This window comes from Natrix helvetica, assembly GCF_964273705.1.
Source record: "Natrix helvetica genome assembly, chromosome: 11".
Taxonomy (NCBI): domain Eukaryota; kingdom Metazoa; phylum Chordata; class Lepidosauria; order Squamata; family Natricidae; genus Natrix; species Natrix helvetica.
This window is the reverse complement of record NC_138562.1, coordinates 1,279,057-1,292,145: the sequence shown is the minus strand read 5'-3', so window position 1 is coordinate 1,292,145 and position 13,089 is coordinate 1,279,057. Positions and strand designations below refer to the sequence as shown.

Genomic DNA, 13,089 nt, shown 5'->3' with positions numbered 1-13,089 from the left:
ATGGCCCAAAGCATGGAGAAGGCTTTCATGTTTAAGGCAGGAATAGAACTCACGGTCTCCTGGTCATTGGCCCAAAGTCACCAAGCCAGCTTTCATGTCTAAGGTGGGACTAGAACTCACCATCTTCTAGTAATTGACTCAAACTCAACCAGTTACCCATGCTTAGGGTGGGACTGGACCTTAGTTTTTTGGTGAGTGGCCCAAAGTCTCTTAGCCAGCTTACATGCCTAGGCTGTACTAGAATTTACCATCTCCTGGTGATTGGCCTATTTTCATGGCTAAAGCAAGACTAGAACTCACAGTCTCCTAGTTTCTGAGCCAGCACCTTAAACCATTATGCAAGACTGGCTCTTCTATTCCAAGTGGAGTAATGCAGAAGGATCCTTTCCTCTGGGGCTTTTTCAAAATTGCATTTTTTTTCTTCCACGCTGGTACCGCCCCAAGCACCTGATGGAGCCGGAAAGGTTCCAGACGGAGCTTGGGCCATTACCTGTAGCCCTGACCCGCGCTCGGTCGGAGGACCTAGCGGCCACCTGGAATAGGGCGGCGGCTGGGGCCTTGGACCGGGTTGCGCCTTTGCGACCTCTCCTGCGGCAGCGACCCACCCGGGCTCCTTGGTATACCGAGGAGCTGAGGGTGATGAAGCGCCACAGGAGACGTCTAGAGAGCAGGTGGAGGTCCTCACGCTCCGAATCTGATCGAACACAGGTAAGATCCTACTTGCGGACCTACCTTGTGGCATTAAGGGCGGCCAAACGTAGATATTGCGCCACCCTTAATGCGTCCGCGGATAACCGCCCTGCCGCCCTGTTTAGGGTGACCCGCTCCCTCTTGTCACAAAGGACACAGGGGGCACCCTTACAGGGCAGAGCAGAGGAATTTGGGGAATATCTGCAGGACAAAGTCGCTCAGATCCGGAGTGGATGGGCCCCCTTCAGTGGACCAGACGGGCCGCCAACAGTGAGTCTTGTGAGACCATCCTGGGAGGAGTTTGATTCTGTTGCCCCCGAGGATTTAGATAGGTTGCGTGGACGGCTGCGACCCACCACATGTTTAATGGACCCGTGTCCCTCCTGGTTGGTACTGGCATCTTGGGAGGTGACCTGAGGCTGGCTTCTGGGCCTGGTGAATGCCTCATTGGGTGAGGGATCCTTACCAACCGCCTTGAAAGAGGCAGTGGTGAGGCCCTTACTTAAGAGGCCTTCACTCGACCCAATGGAGCTAGCTAATTATCGTCCAGTCTCCAACCTTCCGTTTCTAGCGAAGGTTGTAGAGAATATGGTGGCGCAGCAGTTTCCACGACACCTTGACGAATCCGAGTATCTAGACTCACGCCAGTCCGGCTTCCGACCCAGGCACAGCACAGAGACAGCCTTGGTCGCGTTGGTTGATGATCTCTGGAGGGCCAGAGATAGAAGTTGTTCCTCTATCCTGGTCCTATTAGACCTCTCGGCGGCTTTTGATACCATCGACCATGGTATCCTATTGCGCCGGTTGGAGGGGATAGGAGTCGGAGGTACCGTTTTGCGGTGGTTCGGCTCCTACTTCTCCGACCGGAGGCAATGTGTGTTGACAGGGGGACAGAGGTCGACCCCGAGGCCACTCACTTGTGGAGTGCCACAGGGGTCGGTCCTCTCGCCTCTCCTGTTCAACACATATGTGAAGCCGCTGGGTGAGATCATCCGTGGTTTTGGGGTTGAGTATCACCTCTACGCTGATGATACTCAGCTGTATATTTCAACTCCAAACCACCCCAACGAGGCTGTCGAAGTGATGTCCCGGTGTTTGGAGGCCGTCGGGGTCTGGATGGGGGACAACAGACTTAAACTCAACCCCTCCAAGACTGAGTGGCTGTGGCTACCGGCACCTCGGTTCAGCCAGCTGATCCCATCGCTGGCCATAGGGGGCGAACAATTGCCCCCTGTGGAACGGGCGCGCAATTTGGGCGTCCTCCTTGATGCCCGGCTGTCAATGGATGACCATGTGGCAGCCGTGGCAAGGAGGGCGTTCCACCAGGTTCGCCTGGTGCGCCAATTGCGCCCCCTACTGGACCGGGATGCCCTACGCACGGTCACTCATGCGCTGGTGACGTCCCGCCTGGATTACTGCAACGCTCTCTACATGGGGCTGCCCTTGGGACGCGCCCGGAGACTGCAGTTAGTTCAGAACGCAGCCGTGCGGGCTGTGATAGGGAGTACGAGGTACTCCCACGTAACACCTCTCCTGCGCGAGCTGCACTGGCTGCCTGTGGTTTTCCGGGTGCGTTTCAAGGTGCTGATTACCATCTTTAAAGCGGTCCATGGCACGGGACCTAGTTACTTGCGGGATCGCATCCTCCCACATACATCCCTGCGGCCAATACGCTCACACAGGGAGGGACTTCTCCTGGTGCCGTCCACTAGGCAATGCCAGCGGGCGACACCGAGGAGTAGGGCCTTCTCTGTGATGGGCCCAACCTTCTGGAATGACCTCCCCCCCGACATTAGAACCACTTCTGACCTCCGCTCCTTCCGGCAAAAACTGAAGACCCACCTGTTCCGATTAGCAGGCCTGGCATAATTCAACTGTCCCTCCTGGCAAATGTATTATATCTGGTTATTTTAGGTTTTTTTTAATTTACTGTATTTGTTTTTAGGGGTTTGAATTTATTTTATATCTGCTTTGTACAGTTCTTTTAACTGCTTTTTAACCTCCTCCATGTCAATTGTCAACTGTACATATTTAATTTTATTGTATCTTGTTATATTTTGTATGAACTGTACACCGCCCCGAGTCCCTTTCGGGAGAGGGGGCGGTCTAGAAGCATTAAATATTATTATTATTATTATTATTTATTATTATTTCCATTTTTCTAGCTGGGAATAAGAGACTTTTGAAAGGCTTTTTATGCAGAATGAATGCAGAAGACCTGAAGATACTTCAAAGCTGTGAAAAGAGTAAGTATGATGGCACTTTGAGATGCCAATCTGATTCTTTAATAAAAAAGGAATAACTGGCCTCGATCGTCTGTCTTATTTCAAAGAATGATTTCAGCCTCTGGACAGAACTTTTCCTGAGAGAGCCCAGGACGGACCCTCGGCCTGGAGCCAACTGACTTTTGCCAAGCTCAGTATGGCAAGGAATGATGAAAGAAGCAAGAGCCACTCAGATGTCAAGCGAGGGTTTGAATTTCAATAGGAACCTCAGCTCTCTGAGATGGGATTTCTTTGAACACCTCACATGTCCTCTTCTTGACCTTTCTGCAGCTCAGCCTGAGCTTCCATTTATGAGATAAGGTAGTAATAAATTATTTTCCTCTGTTGACCTTCCTTCCTTCCCTTCCCTTCCCTCCCTCCCTCTTCAAATCATTCATGACTTCTGGCGACTGCCTGGATTAGTTCCTGCAAATTTCTTGGCAAAATTTCCAGTAGTACTTAGCCATGGGCTCCTTCTAGTCCTCTAGACAGGACTAGAACTCCTGGTCTCCCAGTTTTTAGCCTGGTGCCTTTAACCACTGTTTCAAAGTGGGCCTTGGGCTTCTCGCTTTCTCTCATAATCTCTCAAAGCTACCACTGCTTAATGGGATCATTTGATTCTCAGGCTCTGATTAATGCTGATCTGTGATATTATTGTGTCAAGGTATCATAGTACAACACCTGACCTACATAACAGCTGAGTTAAAAACTGAAATAGGGACAGATGTTTCTACATCACCCTTGTCTTTATTTTAGCTGTAGGTTCACTCTATCACACAACCTGCTGTTGGTCTAAACAAGAGGATATTTTTAATGGATTCTAAAATTCCAACCTCTGCAATTTGTCACAATCTGCGTTTCCTCTGCATCTTTATTCCCCTTAAGCTGCAATCATATTGATGTATGGACCCAGCTCTAGAGATTCATAGCAACACTACATAAAATAGATTTTAGTAAGCCTGATTTTATTATGTTTTATCGATGCTCCCTTGAAAGTTGAAATGGAGAAAAGGCAAAAAATGTAAATACATTTCAGGAATGAAAGGCCCAAGACTAACTGCATGATGCCATGTGAAGATTTAGATCCAAAACACTAGGGAAGTGGCCGGATTCAAAAGCACCCACTTTAGCATTTTGGAATGCTAAAAATCAAATACCTAGCCAAAAGGAATTTTTTTTTACTGATAAACCAGTCAAAATGTCACATCCATTAAAATCACACAAGCTGCTATTACAATGGCTTGCAACAAATATAGTCCTTGACTTACGACTACAATTGAGCCCAAAATTTATGTTGGTAAGTGAGACATTTGTTAAATGAGTTTGGCCCCATTTTCCAACCTTGCTTGTCATTGTTGTTAAATGAATCACAGCAACTCTTAAAAGTTAGTAACATGGTTATTAAGCAAATCTTGCTTCCATATTGACTTTGCTTGTCAGAAGGTCGCTAAAGAGGATAAGCGTCATAAATATGAGTCAGTTGCCAAGTGTCTGGATTTTGATCATGTGACCATGGAGATGCTGCAATGGTCGTAAGTGTGAAAAGTGGTCATGTGCCATCTTTCAGTGCTGTTGTCACTTTGAATGGTCACTAAATGAACTGTTGTAAGTTGAGGACTACCTGTATCCAGCTTTTCTCTTTGTGTCAAGAGGTTGAATGAGTCATTTGAATACCATTTTACTTAGATATGGGGAATTGAACTAGAGACGGGGTGAATCCCAAGGTGATTAACATCAGCGTTAACTGAATAAACAGAAAGGGCCCCCTTTGGCTTTGTAAAGAGAACTACCCAGCTCAGGCCAAGACACTCAGCTTCTGATATATGACCCAGGATCTTCTTATTCATCACATTACAAAAAAGAAGTGCAGAGTAAAGGCCTGGAGACTAAAGCATGCGAAGAATGGCTGCAGAAATCGAGTTTGGCCAGTCTAGAGAACAGAAGGACTAGGGGTGACATGAGAGCAGTCTTCTGGTATTTGAGGGGCTGCCACAGAGAAGAGGGGCACAACCTATTCTCCACAGCACCTGAAAGCAGAACAAAAAGTAATGGATGGAAACTAATCAAGGGGGGAAGCAACCTGACAGAGAGAACAATTAACCAGTGGAAGAGCTTCCCTCCAGAAGGTGTGGGTGCTCCATTGCTGGAGGTTTTAAAGAAGAGGCTGGAAAGCCGTTTGTCTGAAATGGTACAGGGTCTCCTGCTTGAGCAGGGGGCTGGACTAGAAGACCTCCAAGGTCCCTCCCAGCTCTATTCTGATTAATTAGCTTTAGCCTCAAAGATGAAATCAACAAAGAACAGAGGGATTCAAGGCGGATCCACAAAAGGCATTGTTTCTTTTGGCCTCATTTGGGTTACCTGATGAGGTGAGGGATAGACTTAATGTATCCTCATATGACCCTCTGCCAATGAAATCACAGTTCCTTCCTCCACTGCTAAAGAACAAATCCAGAAATGAATCACCTAGATTTAATTTTATCTATACAAATTTGAAAGAAAAAACAACTTGAGTGCAATGGAAAATTACTAATAGGGGAGACTGATTTCAGGACTAGCTCATCTAACATCCCCCCTTCTTCCTTTTAAGGAATCTTTTAAGCTACATATTTATAATAATTTCCCTGGAAATAAATCTAACACTAGACAAATCGACATAAATTGAGGCACTTTCAATGGTGAAGTTGAAAAGATATTCTTGACCACTGAGGATCTGAGGGTTTTTCTTTAAAAAAAATAGTCTATATCTTCTAGCTTTTGAGTACAATTTCTCTTGATGATAACTTTTACTGTACATTTCCCAATACTACTATTGCAACTTTTTACTGTAAATTTCCAAATGCTCTCTCTATACCTTTACAGGACATATACTGTATTTCAGGACATATTCTGTCATTATCATGCAATGACAGAGCAATGGAGAGAGAAGACAGTTTTATCTACCTGCTAAAACTTTAAAACAAACAAAAGTTTCCTAATTGTTGAACATTTTAGTTTGTATTTGACACTCATGCATTCCATCTCTCCCTTCCTTTCTTTTTTCTTTTCTTTTTTTGCTGGAGAAAGTGGCTTATGACAATAAGTAGCCAATGTGCAGTGACGTATTTTCCTTTATCACTTACAATGAATGTGTGCTTCAAACCTATCTCTGAAAAGAAGCCTGGACATGTTCGTGGATCCTGCCTTGCTGTGGCTGAAGGGGCATGCACAGCTCAAAGAAGCTATGAGCTATGCTGTGCAGGGCCACCCAAGATGGACAGGTCATGGTGGAGAGTTCTGACAAAATGTAATCCTCTGGAGAAAGAAATGGCAACCCACTCCGGCCAAGAAAACCCCATGTCCAGTACCAAAAGGCTAAAAGACATGAAGCTGGAAGATGACGCATCAAGTCAGAAGGTGTCCAATAACCCTAGGAGACAGTGGAGGTCAGGGGGGCCTGGCAGGCAACGGTCCATGAGGTTGGGAAGAGTCGGAAATGACTTCGCAAGGAAGGCTGCTCGTTGATCTAAGATGGGCGACCACAACCACCTTTTGGAAGAAGGAAAACACTTTTTAAAAAAATCCCAAGATCACAGCAGGTGGTATAAGGCCCCACAACATCACCCCACTAATTCCGAGAAGGGGAATTAGCCTCCAAGGGATTGGCTATTTTGGCAAGGACCATTTGTAATAGTATGTGAGAATGACGGTAGGAGATAAGGCCATGGCCCAGAGCTGCATAACAGGCAAAGAAAGCAACTCAGAAAGAAACCTCAGTCACTTCTCAGGCTGTAAAAGAGACGGGGAAGATTTATACTTTCAGACTTTCAAGATTTGTTAATGTAGCCTTACAATAAATTAGAAATAGCTCAGCTGGTAATGTTTCCTGTCTGCTCCACCTGGGGAGACAGAACCATTTCTGTCAAGGGCTCAAGATGTTATATATTGCCACAATGTAAGAAAAGATGTTGAGAAGGGCAACAATGATCATTGCAGCTTTTCAAGAAGAGATTGGACAGCCAATTGTTCGAAATAGTATAGGGTCGCCTGCTTGAGCGGGGAGTCGGACTAGAAGACCTCCAAGGTCCCTTCCAATTCTGATGTTCTGTTAAGTCGGTTGCAAAATGGGTGTTGCATGTCACGATGTTAAAAAGTTTGCTAGGCCTGAACTGCCTAAACTGACATTCAAGAGTTAAACTAAGAAAGCTTTATTGCGCAGGTCATAAAACAAAATGTTATCTGAAAGTGATTTATTGCGCACGCGTTACACATTCCAAATTTTTTTTTTTTGGCTGCCAGCTTGGCAGACGTAGCTTTCATTATCAAAATGTAACCATTAGTTATTTCTGTTTCATTTCCTTTTTATTTTATTATTAAAGTTTGTTTATTAATTAGAATACTTTTAAAGACTTTTATTTTTCTCAATATCTCAAAAGATATGCGGAAGGGTATCAGCCACGGTCCATTGATCTCAGATTTCCCCAGGGCATTTTTCCCCTGACAACTTGGTATGCAGAGGATGGTCGACAACTTGGCAGCTGAAATGGCTACAATTTATGGCTGCATTTTCCCTTCATGCTATCTAAAGATAACCGACTACGCTAATTAGCAATGTCGGAGAAAAAGAAAAAAGAAGAAAAATGGAAAGAGCTTTTTCTGACAAGGAGGCCCCCTCGGACACAGAGAAGCAAGATCAAAACGTGCTTCAGGAACAACAAATTCCTTCAGGTGCCGAGCCAGATGTGGGGGAAGGAGCTACAGGACGCGACATCCACGAAACGAGGTCAGTGGTTCCTCCTTCTAAAATATCTCCAGGAGATTATGAATTTTTGGGGGCCAAGCCAAAACTTCCCACTCTGCCAGAGCCACTCCATTCCCAGAACCTCGCAGATTATCAAACAATTAATGAACGGCAAAAGTCTAAACGGCAACTGCCGGCAGAGAAAAAATCCTCCCACGCAGAAAGCAAAGTTTATGAAATCTCCCCAGATGATGAGCAAGAAATGCAAAGCTATCTTGATCAAATAGAACGTTTCGAAAAATATGCTAGGGACGTGAGAGAGTGCTTTAACGAAATAAAGCGAAGTAGGAGGAGCTCCCCCACTCCCAAAATGTCTGAGGACGCCATCTTGTCTTCAAAACAACAGCCTAAGACACACCCCACAGAGTTCATTGGTCAATTAGAACAAAGAGACATGTACACGTCACCGAGGTCACGTGGTCCCTTTGAGTCAACTGAACTTCCGCATACGTATAGAAAGGTGAGGCAGCCAAAAAGTGAAGCTGCACTGCCATCTGCTGGCGGAGAAAAATTATTACAGCAAAAGATGAAGCAGTTGGACCAGATTTTTAGAGATCTGTCTATGAGTTTTACAGAAGCCCAAACTTTGCCCCCACCCCCTGGCGGTGTCGAATCCTCCCTAGATGGAAAAAGGCAAAGCGAAAGGCGAATTCGAGGAAGCCAATTTGATGTTGCCACGCAAAGGCCAATGATGCAACCCCAGCATCCCCTGGTTCAACAACCAGATTTGCAACCAGAGCAACAAATTGTTCCTCAGCAGGTATTCACAGTCACTCCCTTGACTGGTGAGTCCAAATTAAAGGAGTCAGGAGAGAATTATAAAGCCTGGGTCAGTGAAATTGCGCTCTTGCTTCGAAGAGAAGGCACACATTCCATGGTTTTTAATCCTCCCCCTCAGCCCTGGACGCCTGCAATGAGAGACCTCGAAAACAGAGCAATCACGACTTTACTCATGTCAATGGAAATTGAGATCCAAGGTATCTTTCCACCTGATGCAACTGCCCAAGAAATTTGGGCTATTTTGGAAGATTGCTACAGGCCCGTTTCAATTGAATCTTCATGTTTGCTCATGTCTGAGTTCCATGGTTCGAAGTTGAAACCTGGTGAACGAATTGGTGGACATTTGACCAAACTGAAAAGAATGAGAAGTGAATTGAGACAAAATGGCCATGTAATCGATGATATCCAAATGATTAGCATCATCATTAACTCATTGAATTATGAATGGAAAGATGCTGTTGCAAAGATTAACTACGTGCCTATTGCTCAACGCACAGTTAACCACGTTTGCAGACTTTTAGTGGAAGACAAAGCTATCAGGTTAGCTACACCACATCTGCAACGGCCTCCAGCATCGAAGGCTCCAGCCAGACGTCCCTTCCGAGGAAGAGGCTACGCTCCAAGGATGCCAAAATGCTACACCTGCAACCGTGTGGGACATGACACCCGGGATTGTCCCCAACGAGTTCCAGCTCCCGCCACGTACCAGCCCAGAGGAACAGATTCCAGAGGCAGAGGTAGAGGCGGAAGACAAGGTCGTCGTGGTCCAAGGCGTGATTCACAAGCTCCACTTGTGACACTGGCCATAACCAACGTTCCACAACCTGATCCAAAGTTCGACAGACGTCTTTTGTGGACTTTAGATAGTGGAGCAGCTGTGCACGTTACCCACAGAAGGGAACTTTTCACAGAGATGGGCGAACCAGAGCCCGAGTATCGAGAACTGTATTCCTTCACCAACCACACTTGCAAGGTTATGGGAAAAGGAACTGTTTACATTGAAGAGCTTGATACACACATCCCTGATGTTTATTACATACCTTCAGCAACCAGTAATTTGCTTAGTCAAAGTCACTTGTCTAGAGATTTAAAGTTCCAGGTTCACCACCTCGAAAAAGCAAGTTACTTAGTTAAAGATGGTGATATTGTTGCTGAAACCATGCTGATTGGTGGTGTTTATTACTTAAAGCCAAAGCCTAAAGGGCAAGCACAGGCAAGTATGCAAACTCCAAAAAGGCACAACGCAGACCCAGAGAGAGTTGTCCCAGAGAGAGAAAACGTTACTGTGCCAAAGGCTCCTAAAGCCAACAAACAAAGAAAACAGAAACAGATTGCTCAGAGCAAGCCTGAGGGTCCTCATGAAACTGTTAATGTTGAGAATTCACTAACTGGTAAACCTTTACATTCCAGGTGTATTCACAAGTGGCACAGAAGATTGGGGCATGCCAGTTTCCGTGTTCTTAGAAAGATGCCGGAGTTCGCAAAGGTTTGGATCTAAAGGGGTGTAAGGTGTTTTTGGATTGTGCGGTTTGCAAAAAGGCTAAATCCAAGGCGGCTCCAATTTCAAAACACGCTACACGCCGGTCAACACGCATTTTTGATTTGGTACACACTGACATAGTGGGTCCTTTCCCACCAACACTTGGTGGCAGAAAGTATTTTTTAACAATTGTAGATAATCATTCTAGATATGGATTTGTATATCCTATGAGAGAGAAATCTGAGACTTTTCAGATCTTTAAAGACTTTGCAGCTTTTGTTTCTACACAATACCAAGTTCGCATCGCCAGAATCCAGAGTGACCGTGGTGCAGAATTCATGTCTCAGCGTTTCCAGGACTGGATGCGTAAGAATGGAATTCTTCATCAGACATCTGCTCCATATACACCGGCTCATAACGGAGTCGTAGAAAGAAGACAAGGGGTTCTACAAACCATGATGCGTTGTCTTCTAGAAGATGCCAATCTCAGTAACGCATACTGGGGTGAAGCAATCAAATATGCAAATTACATTGTCAACCGTACTTGGAGCAGTGTAATCAATCAAACTCCTTTCTACATGCTGTATGGCTACAAGCCCGATCTCAAGAACCTCCATATTTTTGGTTCATATGCTATGGTGAACACTCCCTTAAGTCAAAGAAGAAAGGGAGGTACAGTAGCAAAGAGACTGAGATTTATGGGTATTGATGATAATTCAAAATGGTTCAAATTCATTGATACTAAACATGTGATTGTCATTTCACAATCTGCTAATTTTGAGGAAGATATTGACTGGTCCAGGATTCATTCCAATGATCCTGAAGTTTATTTTCCTAGAGATGGTGTTCCAGATGCCACGCAGCCTGATGGCAATTCGCAGGCAGATATTCCTTCTACCAGTTCTTCACAACCTGATGTTCCGTCTTCGCAAGCCGCGGATGCTGATGCTAGCGACGAACGTGAGGACGAGGATGATGATGATGAAGAAGAAGAAGACTGGTCTGTTGCTCCTAGACGCTCCAAGAGGGCCACAAAAGGAATCCCTCCACAACGTTATTCATGGCAACTGACAAAAACACCAGTACCTTTGATTTGCAACGTTACTCTTCCTCCTGAGACATTCACACAAATCAAACAGCTTCCTGATTCAGAACAAGACAAGTGGTATGATGCAATGCAGGATGAAATGGACAGTTTAAAGAAACTTAATGTATTCACACCTGCAAAACCTCCAGCAAACAAGAAAGTCATTGGCACCCGATGGGTCTACAGAATCAAGAAGAAACCGAATAGTGAGTCTTTGTACAAAGCCAGACTTGTAGCTCAGGTTTTCGCTCAACGTTATCCTGAGGACTACACAAACAGTTACTCACCAACAGTCAGAACTGAAAGTGTAAAAATTGCCTTAACCACTGTAACTATTCTTGGTTTAGAAGTTTTTCAATTTGATGTGGACACAGCTTATCTACATGCAGACCTAGATGAAGAGATCTACGTGAGAAGCCCTCCAGGATTCCGAAAGCAAGAAGGGGATACCTGGTTCCTGAACAAAAGTCTTTATGGTCTGAAACAGTCAGGTTTAATGTGGTATTTATGTCTTACTGACAAACTAAATTCAATGGGCTTTATTAAGTCCGAAACTGATGAATGCGTGTTCACAAAAAGATCTAACAATGCATATGAGATAATTCTTGTTTATGTTGATGATATTGTTTATATTGGTCCAAATAAGAAAATGAGTGAGATTTTTGCCAAAAGTTTGCAGAGATACTTCACACTGAAATCTTTAGGACACATTAGCACTTATTTAGGTGTTCAAATTGAAAAGACACAGAAGGGGTTTAGTCTTTCACAAGAGGAGAAAATTGACCACATTCTACATCATTGCAACATGAAAGATGCTAGCACAACAAAGACACCCATGCAAACAGATTTTCACAACTTAACACATGAACCAAGTCCTGAGTTCGAGGATCAAACACTTTATCGTTCAATCATTGGTTCACTATTATACATTAGTAGTTGGACCAGACCTGACATCGCACTTAGTGTTAATCTTTTATCACGACACGTAGGTAAGGCAACACAATTTCATTGGTCATGCATTAAGAAGTTATTGAAATACCTAAAACACACTAAGCACATGAAGTTATTGCTAGAACCAACACACGCTGATCAACCAAAGTTGATTTGTTTTGCTGATTCCGACTGGGTGAGCGACAAGAAGTCACGCAAAAGCACTTCTGGTTACATGATGTTCCTAAATGGTTGTCCTGTTTACTGGCAAGTGAGAAAACAGAGTTTTGTTTCATGTTCATCTACTGAAGCTGAATATGCTTGTGTTTCAGATGCTTGTAATTCTCTAACGTGGTTTGATGCTTTGATCACAGATATCTGGACACGTCCGATTCGACCAATCACCGTGATGGAAGATAATGTATCTGTGGTTTATATTTCTGAGTCACATTTCACAGGTTCTAGGTCCAGACACATTGACATTCGTTATCAAAACACAAAGCAATTAGTTAAGCAAGGTTTTGTTAAATTGCAATATGTTTCTACACATGATCAGATCGCAGACATGCTTAACAAACCACTTGCCGCAAATCAACACGAGTATCTGCGAAAGAAGATGTGCCTTAATTGATGATTTGATGACGTCAGCCCAGACTAGCAAAAGAAGGGGTGTCACGATGTTAAAAAGTTTGCTAGGCCTGAACTGCCTAAACTGACATTCAAGAGTTAAACTAAGAAAGCTTTATTGCGCAGGTCATAAAACAAAATGTTATCTGAAAGTGATTTATTGCGCACGCGTTACACATTCCAAAAAATTTTTTTTGTTTGGCTGCCAGCTTGGCAGACGTAGCTTTCATTATCAAAATGTAACCATTAGTTATTTCTGTTTCATTTCCTTTTTATTTTATTATTAAAGTTTGTTTATTAATTAGAATACTTTTAAAGACTTTTATTTTTCTCAATATCTCAAAAGATATGCGGAAGGGAATCAGCCACGGTCCATTGATCTCAGATTTCCCCAGGGCATTTTTCCCCTGACATTGCAGGAGCCAGTACAACTTAGGGATACAGTTGACTTTCC

General features: G+C 44.2%; 1 protein-coding gene across 4 annotated transcripts in view; it reads right to left on the bottom strand.

Moving 5' to 3' along the window:
- Window positions 1-13,089, bottom strand: part of ARHGEF9 (Cdc42 guanine nucleotide exchange factor 9) — a 292,276-nt gene that overhangs the window by 23,280 nt on the left and 255,907 nt on the right. The gene's annotated exons all lie outside the window — the stretch shown is intronic.